The sequence below is a fragment of the Diceros bicornis genome, chromosome 3 (genome assembly GCF_020826845.1).
Source record: "Diceros bicornis minor isolate mBicDic1 chromosome 3, mDicBic1.mat.cur, whole genome shotgun sequence".
In the NCBI taxonomy this organism is placed as follows: domain Eukaryota; kingdom Metazoa; phylum Chordata; class Mammalia; order Perissodactyla; family Rhinocerotidae; genus Diceros; species Diceros bicornis.
Window position 1 is genome coordinate 78,389,751 of NC_080742.1, and position 14,237 is coordinate 78,403,987.

The window sequence follows — 14,237 nt, forward strand, 5'->3', positions numbered from 1 at the left end:
TCTTGAAAGACTCCAGATTTTCCTTTATCTCCTCCATTGAAACAGTTTCATCTCCAACATCTCTGATTGGTTTTTCTTTATGGTTTCAATCTCTTTTGTGAAGAAATTCCTGATTTCATTGAATTGTCTATCTGTATTTTCTTGTAATTCATTGAGCTTTTTTATGATAGCTATTTTGAATTCTGTCATTTAGGCTATAAATTTCTGTGCCTTCAGGATTGATTTCTGGGTGCATGTCATTTTCTTTCTGGTCTGGAGAATTAATATATTTTTCCATCATTCCCGCAGATGTTGGCTTCTTTTTCCTCATTCTGAAAGTATCTGGTTGTAGTTTCCACCTGCCACCACTAGGTGGGGGTCAAGATCAGTGTATTCTGAGCCTGCTGAGCTCTGGGGGTGCTCTGGCCGACTGGCTGAGCTGAAGTGCTGGGCGTGCAGTAGGGAGGGGGTCTCTTTTTTGCCTGCTTGATCCCAGGGGGCTTCTGGTTCTTCCCTCACTATCTGCTCTCCTGGGGTGCTCAGATGTTGACTGCACCCCCACAACAGCTTAGTGCCTTCCATATGTGACTTTCCCACAGGCTGTGAGAGAACTTGGAGAGCAACGGTTTTCCCGCAGAGGGCCACCCCTCCCCGCCCCCGGGAGCCTCGAGGACCCGGAGTCACCGATTAAATGGGGAGGGGGAGCATTTCTCCTTACCTCTCCCCACTTCCTCTGGGGGTGCTCCACCTTCAGAGGTACAGCTGCCTGGGTCTCTCAGACGTCTTTTGTGTTGTGTGAGTGTCCTTTGTTGGTATGCATATGTCCTTTTTGTTGTATCTTATCGGGGGTAAGTTTAAAGTGGAAAGCTCACTCCACCATGATGCTGACATCACTCCTGTCCATCTGTTTTATTGTAGTCATTCTAGTGGGTGTGAGATGGTATTTCATTATGGTTTGAGTTGCATTTCTCTAATGACTAATGATGTTGAGCATCTTTTCGTATGTTTATTGGCCATTTGTATATCTTCATTGGAGAGATGTCTATTCAAATCTTTTGCCCACTTTAAAATTGAGTTATTTGTCTTTTTATTGTTGAGTTCTTTGTCTTTTTATTGTTGAGTTGTAATAGTTCTTTATATATTCTGTACACTAGACCCCTAGATCCCTATCAGATAGATGATTTGCAAATATTTTCTCCCATTCTGTGGGTTATGTTTTCACCTTTTTTTAAATTTTTTTTTTTTTTTTTAGTGAGATATAATCGACATACAACATTGTGAAAGTTGTAGTTTTCTTGTGACATCTTTGTCTGGTTTTGGTATCATGATATTCGCCTCATAAAATGAGTTGGGAAATGTTCCCTTCTTTACTATTTCTTGGTGTGTTAAAAATTTGTATTAATTTCTCTTTAAATGTCTGGTAGAATTCACCAGTGGAGCTGGTTGGGCCTGAGATTTACCTTGTGGGTAGTTTTAAAATACTAATTCAAGCTCTGTGTTACAGGTCTATTCAGATTTTTAAATTTCTTCTTGAGTCAATAGTTTGTGTCTTTCTAGGTATTTGTCCACTTCATCTAAGTTATCTAATTTTTTGGCAAACAGTTGTTCATGGTATTCCCTTTTAATCTTTTTTATTTCTCTCAATTCAATAACAATGTCCCTTCTTTTATCCCTGATTTTAGTAGTTTAATTCTTCTCTCTTTTTTGCTTAGTCAATCTAGCTAAATGTTTGTCAATTTTGTTGATCTTTTCAAAACTACCTTTTGGTGTATTTGATTTTCTCCATTATTTTTCTATTCTTTATTTCATTAATTTCTGCTCTAATCTTTACTATTTCCTTCCTTCTCTTTGCTTAGGGTTTAATTTGCTCTTCTTTTTCCACTGTCTTAAGGTGGAAGGTTAGATTATTGGTTTGAGATCTTTCTTCCTTTTTAATGTAGGCATTTACAGCTATAATTTTTCCTCTAAGTACTGCTTTAGCTGCATCCCATAAATTTTGGCATGTTGTATCTTTATGTGCATTCATCTTAAGTATTTTGTAATTTCCCTTGTGATTTATTTTTTGACCCATTGGTTATTGAGGCGTATATTGTTTAATTTTTACATGTTTATCAATTTCCCAAATTTCTTTCTGTTATTAATTTTTAAATCCACTCTATTGTGATAAGAGAAAATATTTGTACAATTTCAATCCTTTTAAATTTATTGAGGCCTGTTTAACGGCCTAGCTTGTGGTCTATCCTTGAGAATGTTCCATGTGCATTTGAGGAGAATATGTATTCTGCTGCTGTTGGGTGTGGTGTTCTATTGATGTCTGTTAGGTCTAGTTGGTTTACAGTGTTGTTCAAGTCTTCCCTTTCCTTATTGATCTTCTGCCTAGTTGTTCCATCCATTATTGAAAGTGGGGTATTGAGGTCACAAACTGTTACTGTTGAATTGTCTATTTCTCCCTTCATTTTTTTTTTTTTTTTTTTTTTTTGTGAGGCGATCAGCCCTGTGCTAACATCCGCCAATCCTCCTCTTTTTTTTTTGCCGAGGAAGACGGCCCTGGGCTAACATCCGTGCCCATCCTCCTCCACTTTATATGGGACGCCACCACAGCATGGCTTGCCAAAGCAGTGCGTCGGTGCGCGCCCGGGATCCAAACCAGCAAACCCCAGGCCGCCGCAGCGGAGCGCACGCACCCAACGGCTTGTGCCACCAACACAGCTCTGTCCGTTTTTTCCTTCATCTTATATCTTCCTGATGGATTGACCTTTTTATCATAAAATGTCCCTCATTATCTTTAGTAACATATTTGGTTTTAAAGTGTATTTTGTCTGATCTTAATATAGTCACTCTAACTTTCTTATGGTTGCTGTTTGCATAATATATCTTTGTCTTTTCTTTTCTTTTCAGCTTATTTGTGTCTTTGAATCTAAAGTGTGTCTGCTGTAGATAGCATAGAGTTGGACCTCATTCAATTCATATTTAAAAGAGGGACACTATAAGCTGATCAGAAGCTGTGTGCATGGATGAACTTTGACAACTGGTGGGCTTCGCCCATTGTGATCTAACTGGGCCATTTCCCTGGGAGACTCCCAGTGTTCGTATTTTGGGTCCTTCATCTTGAGTTGGTAGGGTGCTCCTAGAGGAATCCCCACATTTCCTGCCTGGATGGAATAAGCCTGGATGTCAGACTTCTGGAGCTGAGTGAGGGAAGGAAGTTGAAGTCATCCTGTTCGATATGTTAACTTTCACTTTAAAGCTTGCTTTTCAGTATGGTAATTTCCCCTTAGCTGTGCTCGCATCCCCCTGGTTTGCTCTTTCCCTTGCAAAATCCTGTCTGCTCAGTTGGGAGAGGGTCTGTGGCCTGGCTGCACAGAACTGGGAGGAGATCTAGGTGTCCAACGCTTGTTAAGCTTTCAACCTCGCCTGCTGACACAGCCTGTCTTTCACCCCCTGGATCAAAGGAACCTGGAACAATGGACCATTGGGTGGGTTCCTGCAGTAAATTGGGTTGCGTCTTCATTTCCTTCCCTTCTGGTTTAGGAATAGGGTTTTGATGAGAAGAGTTTTTGTTTTATTTTGCTTTTAATCTGCCATGTTGGTAACTACACGTATACCTGTTTTCCAGTTTCCAAAAGTGTTTTTGTTATTTGCTATTGTCTGCTCTTCCTTTCTTGTGTTCCTGTGCTTATGCCTCGCGTCCCTTTTTGTAATCTTGTACCCTTGTTTTCATGGGGTTTTGGTAGGGAGTGAGGTTACCTGTATGGTCCATTGGTCATCTTAACTGGAGGCCGTCATCTTCTATTTAAGGCTTTGGCTTAAACCTATTCTTTATCTGCACTTTTGGGAGTCTAAGGCCCAGGGTGTGGTATTACAGATTCTGAGCACACCTGGAAACCTTGGGCTTGTAACTGCACCTTCTGGTTTCCTCACCTGATTATTGGAGGTGCATGTTAGTCAGGATTCTTGACTGCAAACGACCGAAAGCCAGTGTAACTCGGCTTCAACAAAGAGGGGCTTTATGTTCTCATGTGAAGGAAAAGTCCAGGGAGGAGGTTCTAGGCAGGCTCTCCAGCCTGCTCCAGGCTCAGCTCCTGCCAGCTTAGCAACCCCAGAGGGAAAGGATCTTCTCTTTCCCAGTGGTCTCAAGAGAAGTCCCAGCCATGGGCTCCTCTCTGAACTCAGAGCAGGGCACCTGATTGGCTGGAAAGGTCACAGGGGCCAGCATGGGACGGAGGGGAAGAGGGAGTTGCCTCTAAAAACCACATGGATGAGAGTGAGGAGGGCTAGTTCCCCCAAACAGCATGGCGGTACTGATACCAGAAGAAGAAGGAACAGATGCCGGGCAGGCAAAGGTAACAGGTGTCCACTGCAGGGTGATGACATCAGCCTCATAGCCTTGATGTACATTAAACCCTTAGCTCAATGCCTGGAACCTTAAAACGTTAGCTGCTGTTGCTGTTGTTGTTATTGTCATCATTAACAGGGATACGTTGTGGCTTGCCTTTTTATCCTTAAGGACGAATTCCTTTGCCAGGGCCAGAAACAGGCCCAGAGCTGCAGTTTTCCTTGGTCCCCTGAGACATGCAATTGGCCCTTCCTCCCAGGCCCATAATGCAAATCTGGGTGCACAGCAGGATCCAGTAAGTACCAGGCAATGGAGGTGTCTAGCTGGTGTCAGGGCCTGGAGGGCAGGGCCCAGGCCTGTTGGAGGACATCAGCTCCTGGGACATTCGGGCAATCACTGTGAGTTAGGACTTGAGCTCAACTGCTAGGAACTGTGGCAGAGACTGTGTCCCCAAAGCCAACCTCCCCTATTCCTTAGTAACAGAACTCCAATGTTTTAGAACCCCAATTTTTAAAATATAAATCTCAATACTTTTACTTAATAGCAGAACTTTAAATAAACTTTTATTATGAAAATGTTATAACCTATTCAAAAGTAGAGAGAATGATGTAATGAACTCCCATGTACCCATCACTCACTGCAGCAATATTAACACATGGCTCATCTTCTTTCATTGATTACAGCCTCTCCCACCATTGGATTATTTTGAAACAAATTGAAATATCATATCATTTCATCCATAAATTTAATATGTATTTCTAAAAGGTAGTCTTTGAAGATATATAATACAGAACATGAAACCTTTACCGCCTACAAAAAACAATAATTTCTTAATATCACATATGCACTCACTGTTCAAATTTCCTCAATTGTCTCAAAAATTTTTTAAGAGCTGACTTGTTCCAATAGGTTCTAAAAACACAAGAGCCACACATTGCATGAGTAGAACTCCAATTTTATTCACGGGGGCAATGTGCCCAGCTGAGGAAGTATATTTCCCCACTTCCCTGAACCAGTGTAACCATGTGTCTCAGTTTGGTCAAGGGGGTGTAAGCGGAAATGTGGAGGAGGCATCCCAGAAGACTCCTTAAAAGGAACTGTCAGCTGGGAGATGAGCACCTTTTAGTCTTCCCTCCTTCCTTCTTCCTGCTGCCTGGAACTTGGGATATGATTTCTGGAGCTCTGGCAGCTATCTTGGACCATGGAGGTGAACTTGCAAGCATAAGCCAAAGCTAGGATGACGATAGAGAGGAGAAACCTATATTTCCTACTGCACTGTTATTTCCAGTCTTTATTACTGAATCATCTAAGATTAGGTTCAGTTGTAATAAATAGAAAACAATAACAAAAAAATATTTTAAAGCAGTGGCTTAAACACGATAGAAATTCTTTTTCTTTCGCATATAAAATAAGTCTAGAGACAAGCAGCCCAGGGCTAATAAAGTGGTTCCACAAAGTCACAGAGTATTAGATATCTATGGCTGAGTAACTAATTACATCCAAGACTCAGAAGTTTAAAACAATAATCGATTATCTGTTTCAGTTTCTGAGGGTCAGGAATCTGGGATTTGCCAGGCCTGGGCTGCCATCATTCCCAGCCTCTCTGGATCTGGAGGTTGACGGCTTCAATTCCCAGCCATGTGGGTCTCTCCATAGGGCAGCTCAAAACATACCAGCTGACTTCCCTCAGAGCGAGAGATCCAAGATGGAAAGAAGGAGCAAGAGAGCCCACTCAAGGTGGAAGCTGTGGTCTTCCACTCAGTCTCAGAAGGAAACACTTCTCCGTCTTTCCTGCCCCTGTGCTCCAGTCCCCCATGCTCAGGCCCTGCCGCCCCTGCCCCACCCTGTCCCTGAAGCCTGTTCCGTCGTCCTCCCTTGCACAGCCCTCTTGGTTCTGGAGAGCACTTCAGGTCCCGTCCACTTCTGTCTCTCTGTCGTTCTCTGTATCCTTGCTGGGCCCTTTGATGCCTGATTTGGCCCCAAGCCACCATACAACCTCCTTTCCCACCACGACCTCCAGGCCCGCCAGACCCCTGTGCCCCTTCCCCTTCCCCTTCTCTTCAGTTCCCCTCCCACCGCCCTGCCCTGCACACCCCTGGCCACTCCCCTACCTGGGGTACCCTGCCCCCCTTCTCCCTTTATCCAATTCCTTCCCATCCAGCCAGGCCCTGATCAAACCCCCTCCTCCCCTAAGCCGCCTCCTTGTGGTTTGTGGTGTATCATGACCTTTATTCCTCCCTGCCCAAAAGATCAGTTGGGGAGGTGGGATGAGCGGGGTGAGCAGTCTCCCCTCTCACCCTGGCCTTGCAGAGGGCTCGGTAGAGTGGCTGGCTCGGTGGTGGTAAGCCTGTGTGGGGGCTCTTCCCCGGGAGTGATCATGCTGAAGAGGTCTACACCCTTCCCTCTGGGTCCCCACTCCTTAGGACAGGAGGCCTGGCTCCTGCTGGGGCTTTTCTGTCTTCCGCACGTGATGCAGACAGGAAGGGATGGTTAGATTCCTGCCAGGTAGCCGGGGCAGCCTGGCCTTGTTCTGGCCTGGTTGCTCCTGAGGCCCGGTCTCCAGAGTCCCTCAGCCCCTCTCGTTTTCCAGGTCTTTTCTGCAGCCTCCCCGGAATTCTGGGGCCCCGCCTTGACCTTCCAACAAGCAAGCCCCTGTTTGCTGAAGCAGCTACATCTGTCGCCGGCCACCACGTGCCCGGGCCGACGGGACAGTCGGGCTGAGAGGCCCTGGAGGGTCAAGGTCGGGGCAGGGGGCAGGGGGCAGGGGGCCGGGCTGTGCGGGACTACCGGTGACTCTGGGTAGGGCGCGTTTCCCGGGCGCGCCGTTCGGGTGGCCTCGGCTGCTTTCTCTCTGGCACCTGCCGGGCACCGCGGACGGGGCCGAGGGGTCTCCCGGTTCCACCGCCGCCCGCCTCTGCGCACGCAGGGGCTGCAGGGCGGGCCCCGCCCGGGAGCCGGCGCCGCAGCGCGAGGCCCGGGCGCCCCCTGGTGGCCGAGGCAGGCACGGGCCACGCCGGCTGCGCGGCGCCAAGATGGCCGAGGTGGGCCGCGTCCCCCGCGCCCGCCTTCTCCGGCCGCGCCCGCTCGGGGCGAGTCCCCAGCCTCGGGGATGGGCCAGTCCGTCTCCGCAGGGGACCGCTGCGGGTCCCCGGAGCAACGGCAGCGGTGAGCAGCGCGGGCAGGCACGGCCCGGGCGCCCCCGCGTCCTGGAGGTCACGCCCCGGGACGGGACGGCCGCGGCGCCAGGTCCCCGAGGGTCCGCCACCCGGGCCGTCTCGATTCGCCCACAGCCTGCGGGGTCCGCGCAGGGACAGAACTGGGGCGCTTCCCGCCCCCGAGCTCGGGACTGACTGCGCGGGGACAGCCAGACCCTGGAACATTCTCTGCGGAGTGTGAGGTTCTGGGGTCTGCTCCGAATCCCCAATAAAAGTCGCTCTTGTGATTTATTGGCTTCTCCCGCAAGTTCCTGCTCTACCTAGAGGCTTGTCCAGGGCTGCGCTGTCCAGTAGGTGGCCACGATCCACACGTGGCTGTTGAGGACTTGAAGGGTGGCGACCCAGGAACCGAATTTTTCGTCTTATGTGATTTTAATTAATTAAAATTTAAAAACAAGCAGTGTAGAGGGGCCGGCCGGGTGGCGCGTAGTGGTCGAGTTCGCGCGCTCCGCTTTGGCAGCCCCGGGTTCGCTGGTTCGGATCCCCACCCGGCTGTACACCCCACTCATCAAGCTATGCTGTGGCGGAGTCCCATATACAAAATACAGGAGGATGGGCACGGATGTTAGCTCAACGACAATCTGCCTCAAGCAGAAAGAGGAAGCTTGGCAACACATGATAGCTCAGGCCAATCTTCCTCACCAAAAAAGCAAAAAAAACAAAAAACCAAGCAGTGTAAATTTGGTAGGACTACGTGTCACTTTAAACGTTGAAAATGCAGCGTCCAGATTGAAAGGTGCTGTGTAAAATACACACTGGATTTCAATGTTAGTACAAAAATAAGAATGCAAAATATCTCATTTTTAAATAGTAATTACATACTGAAGTAATATTTTGGATTAAAATAAAACATTAATTTTACTTTTATTTTTTTTTAATGTGGCTACTAGGAAGTTTTAAATTACTTATGTAGATGGCATTCTCTTTCTATATTTCTGCTTTAGGGAGTGGGTTGGGCTAAATCTGAGTTTGATTTTCTCTCTCCACTGTAGGCCCCAAGGTTGGGAACAGTGATATCAGTGGAAATGGGGATGTGTGTGGGGAAAGGCCCTGACCCCCAGGGACCACGCCCAGGGACCTGGGCAGGAGGTCAGCCAGGCTCACAGGGTAAACCCCAGGGCATCTCGCAGGAGCCCCTGATGGCAGGATGAGGCTCACACAGACACAGGTGCCCAGAGCTCCCTGCGTGTTGGCAATGGGCACGGGGCTCAGCACAGTGTGAGCTTGTGGAAAGAACACTCCTCTGGGGCCTGAAGACCTGGGTTCCAGCACTGGTTGTCCACTCACTATCCATGTGCCCAGGTTTCTTGACACCTCACAAGCAGTTCATGTGAAATGGGGCCAAGTCCTGGTCTCCTTCCTGAGGGACTCCAAGGGCCAGCGTGAGGATGAAGCCCTCCTCGGCCACTGCTGATGGTGGTTACCTCTGGTGAAGCGCATCATGGAAGACTGCCACATGTTTCTGGAATGCCTATTTGTTACCAGCACATAATTCTTTTGAAATCTGTAGAAGTGCTTTTTTTGTGTGTGAGGAAGATTGGCCCTGAGCTAACATCAGTTGCCAATCTTCCTCTTTTTGCTTGAGGAAGATTGTCCCTGAGCTAACATCTATGCCAATCTTCTTCTCTTTTGTATGTGGGATACTGCCACAGCATGGCTTGATAAGCGGAGTGTAGGTCTGCACCCAGGATCCGAACCCGCGAACACCAGGCCGCCGAAGCAGAGCACACAAACTTAACCACTATGCCACCGGGCCGGCCCCTAGAAGTGCATTTTTTAAAAGCTTTGTTGCACACTTTTAAAGGCACATTAGTGGCCTGCAGCAGGCACTTGACTCACTGTTTACAGAACTGGAGAGAACAGAATCTAGGCTGAAGCTTCTCAGAGGGAGCTGCTTGCTCTACGCTGATTTAGCTGGTAGTGGTCGCGGGAAGGGAAGCTGAGAGACCTGAAAGCCAAACCCCACTGGCTGTCCAGCAGCACTTCTCCAGGTTCATCGTCAACAACGGGGCAGCCAGGAGGGTAGAGTTTTTCTCTCAGGGAGCCCAAGTCTGTTCCTGCCACCCCCTGCCACTTAACACCAGGTCCTAGGAGCCAAGTTTGAGCCCTAAAGAGCTCTCAGGAACCCAGGTCCACAGCAGTGCCCAGCCCTTTTTCAAAAATAAACACCCTTCATTACAGACATACACACACACACCCCCACACAGAGCGAGAGGAGAAACAGTCCTGTCTTTTACTTTCTAACATTAAATCCCTAGTCAGGGTAACTCTTCAATTCCAAGAAGTTCTGGGTGTGCAATCCCACAATGTGAGGCCATGGAGAGCAGAGTTGGCCAAAGGTGGATTGTCTTGGGCTCATCCAGCATCTGAGTCCCTGAGAAGCCTGTGGGCTCCTCATAAGCAAGGCTGCTCAGTCTGTCAGGTGGCTCCAGGGCTTCTGCAGGTCCAAGGATTGTGAGCCAGACAAATCCTTTGCCCTGGTTCTAGGTGAGGAGCAGGAAGCACCAGGATCCAGCATCACAGAAACTCATTTCCCGGGGTAGAGAGCCCCCTTTCAGAGATGGTGACAGAATTTAAGGTAAGAGTTCTGAGGCTCTGTGCCCACGGCTTTCTTTTCTAGGACAATATGCCTCAGAAATGTAGGGTTCCCCTTCTCTGGAAAGGGGAAATGGCTCAGGCAGGTGGCAGAGAGCCACCTGCCCCTCAGGAAGCAGCTGGACTGAGGCTGAGGTAAGAGTGATGCTGGGTGAGATCACTGGTGGGTGAGGGACCCAAGCCCCACTGAATGCACTGAGGCTCCTCGTGGAGCCTTGTGTGAGATCAACAGAAGGACTGTTCAGATGACCCACAGATCTCTGAATTCTCCTTTCAGCTGGAAAATGGGTGCTCCAAACTCCCAAAGCTCTTTGGGTCCAAAAACTCCTAACTTCTGATCTTGAAACCTTGGTGTTTCTTGGGTTGATGTCTCAGGAGACTATCTCCTGTGATAAAGTATTGTTTCAGAGCCCAGATGGAGTTCTGAGTCACAAAGTGTCCGAGTCAGAACCTTCTAGTTTAGGGACTTCGTTCTGCAGGTGAACCCCGGGCTCACAGAGGTCAAGGCACACAACTAGTTAATGTTAGAGACGGGACTAGAACTCACAGCCTGCTTCAGTCCTTTGGTCCTTTACCCCTCGGCTGAGGGGTCAGTGAGGACCACCTGAAGAGAGCCTGCTGAACGTTCTGCTTCTGAGCACTGGAGGTGGCCACAGTGGCTTGAGGAGTTCCTTGCCTCAGGAGAGCATGAGGTGTTCATTCACACCAGAGCACCCTCCCCCTCCCTGGGCCTACCAGAGAATACATCAGGTGCAGTGAAGAAAAGGAGGAGTGTGGGGGAAACGAATAAGAAGTAAACAGAGACTTGGGGGAATGACAACACATGACCAAAGGAAAACTCTTCCCTTTGTCTTAAGGGCCTTCTAACAAAATCAAGCCTAAGTAGCTCCTCCAATAGATCAGGCAACATCGCCATCTGGTGGTCAATGAGGGCATACGCTTTAGGAAGGAACTGAAATGTTGGGCTAACCCAGTGACCAGCTTCCAATGCAATATCCACCACTCCTCCCTCCATCCGGGTTGTAGTTGGTACTTGGCACAAAGGGTCACCTGTTGAGGCAGATCGGCCCCAGCAGGAAGCGCACTGCCTGTGAACTCCAGGCTGAGTGGATACCCTTTGCTCAGCATTAGTTGACAGGGCCTAGAAAGTTTGGGCCGAACAGCAACATGGGAGCCATACCTGCTAATCCACGTGGGGGAAGGTGGGGTCCTTCAAGCTACAGGACTTCACAGAGGAGATGGCTTTTCAAGGCTCTGGTGGAGAAGCCTCACAGCCAGCCCCGTTTATAGCCAGCAGTCACCTGCCCCTCCAGGGACGGGGACAGGGCCCTGTGGGCAGGGCCTCTTACCTATTGCTGCCTACACGTGACACTCTCTTCCCAGACTAACCTAGTCATCTGCCTCATAAGAGCTTCTCAGTCAAAAAAAGCCAAGGTTTGCTGCTCAGAGGAGCCAGATGAGCAGGGAGGGTGCTTTAAAAAATGGGCTAAGTAATCATGGGGGCTGTTATCTTTCTTATTGATCAAGGTCCAGCCATTTGCCAAGGTATATACACATTTTATTTAAAAAAGTTTACATTTTTCATTATACACAACTATTAAGAGGTTATAGTCAGAGGAGGCATTTGTCCTGTTGACAGAAGTGCCCATTAGATCATCACAATGCAAGGAAAAAAGTAGAAGGGAGGAGTAGGGCAAGGAAAAAATAAGTGATAAAAAGCTTAGATTTCAATTAAGGGCTGGTAAGTCCCTTTTATCTCTTCAAGTATCACACAATATGTACCAAATACAATCAGTAAATAACGGCCATTTCTTCCCAAGCCCACAGCCAAGACGAGTATTTGCTGAATTAAAAGTCCTGGCCCTTCCTCAGGTAAGTGGAGAACCCGCACACCTGAGGGCTGTTAACTCCCCCTTCCCCAAGGGGCATCCACTCTGTCCAATCCCTAAGGTGTTCAGTGGCCAGAGAAAATATGAACACGGATTCAGAAGTCCAAAGAAACACAGGGTTTTGCACCTAATCAGAAATGATTTGATTTCAGTCAACAAGGCTGTGAACCCAGTTAGGAAGTTGATGAAATAACTCTTGCTAACTTTTGTTAATGGCTTTCACCTTCTAATTGAATCCCTAGAAGACAGAAGGGCCACATGCCATTTGAAATCAAACACTAGTTCCCAGAAACTTGGCGTCTAGAAACGTCATCCATGGAGGCTAGCTGAGGATCTGCCTTGCATGATTCTCAGCCATCCCAACAGGAGGCCTAATAAAAAGCTAGTGTCAGGCCAAGGCCAACAAGGGCTTCAGGGAGCCTTCTGAGGGAAAAAATTCCTTCAAGGGGAGACACTCCTCAGGAGCTTAGATCAGCCAGTTGGCAATTAGAACATCTTTTGAAGTGGAAGAAAAATGTCAGGTACTGGAGAGATGTATGGCAACTTCTGAACCTTATCTCACTAGTAGAAAATGCTGGTTGAAACTGCACAGTAACCTCAAGGAGTGCGATGAGACTGAAGACAAAACAGCAAAACTGCCAGTGTCTAGGTAGGCTACCACCAAACGCAACCCACGAGGCCCCAGTGCCGTTCTGACGGAGAGCAGCGGGGTCACAGGCTGTGCGGTGGCCATCTTGCTTGTTGGTGCCTGACAGGGCCTAGAACAGCCTGGCCTGGTAAACCACAATGTAGGATTCCAAAAACTATGGATACTAAGAAGGGAAGGGAAGCTGCCAGAAGGAGCTCTGACCTACCACCACCATTAAAACCAATCATGTTCAGCCTTTCTGAGTGCTATGAAGGGACAGCCTGGAGAAGCATTTGCTGTTGAGACACCCCCTGCTCCAGCCTCACTCTACCATCTATTATTGGGGCCCAGAGTCTTTAGACTCACAGCCAGGCTTCTTCCAGCTCCCTCTGTACCTGTAACTATGCTCTCCTACTCCTACCTCTTTCCAAGGTACAGGGAAGGGACAAAAAGTTAGCGTTAGAAGGAATTCTGTTCAACTTATCAAAAGTCAATTTCCCAGTGGAGACGAAAAGCCCCACACAGAGCCAAAAACACGCATGGGACCAAGGTTAGTGCCCAGAAAGGATAGACTTGCAGAGAATGAGAGGGTACAGCACGACTTGAGTAGCAATTTCAGGAGCTTCCAGTGCTAATAGAATTGAAGCCTAAATTACATCTTAATCACACTTTCATCACACAGACTTGGATGGACACGCGCACACACGCACGCGCGCGCACACACACACGCTGCAGCCATACTCAGATCTGCTTCTTAACGCCTACAACCTCCCCCAATAAGTCTTCATTCAAGAAGTCTGCACCACCAGATTTCTAGCGCTGGAGCTCTGAATCGGAGGCAAGCTGATAACTTTTCCTTAGAGAAACATAGATTTAGTCGGGGAGCAGGGCTGTGGCACTGCTCACATAACTTCCCTAAACTTGGTTCTACTAGTTGTTTTGAAAAGATTAAAAGTAATTATTACCGGACATTATTTTTTGAAAGGTAATTAGAACACTATTGTTTATACAATATTGAAAAAATACAATTTTTTATTGTTTGAACTCAAATCACCACCCAGCACTTTAAGCCTACCCTAAATCGCACCTACAACAGTTATAGCACAAGCAAACTGCTAGTTCAGCAGGTAAGCAGGTTAGACAGTGCCAGCACAGCCCCTCCCTCCCCCAGAGTAATGAGAAGACAACGTGCTAGATAAGAGTTAAAGTACACCAGTACATGTTAAATAGTTAACACTACCCTTCCAACAAGCCACAAATGCTAGATAGATAACTCAGTACGGTTAACTAACCACAGCCCTACATAACTGCACTTTTAAATTTTTTTTAAAGAAACCCTTTTGCTTCATGCCCGTAATTAACATAAAATAAGTAAATTCTTTCTTTTTATTTAGGAAAATAATCATGCTAAAAGCAAGTTGTATTTTATATAGATTTTCAAAGAAAAGATTGATTGTGCTTTTTGAATAAAAAAAGATAGGATATCTTCCAACCTCACTGACTCAAATCTTGTGGAATATAGCACTTTTAAACTAAAAACATACATCAGAAAGAAAAATTAAATTATCCCAGTGGGACATTCAAAATTGTCTTTA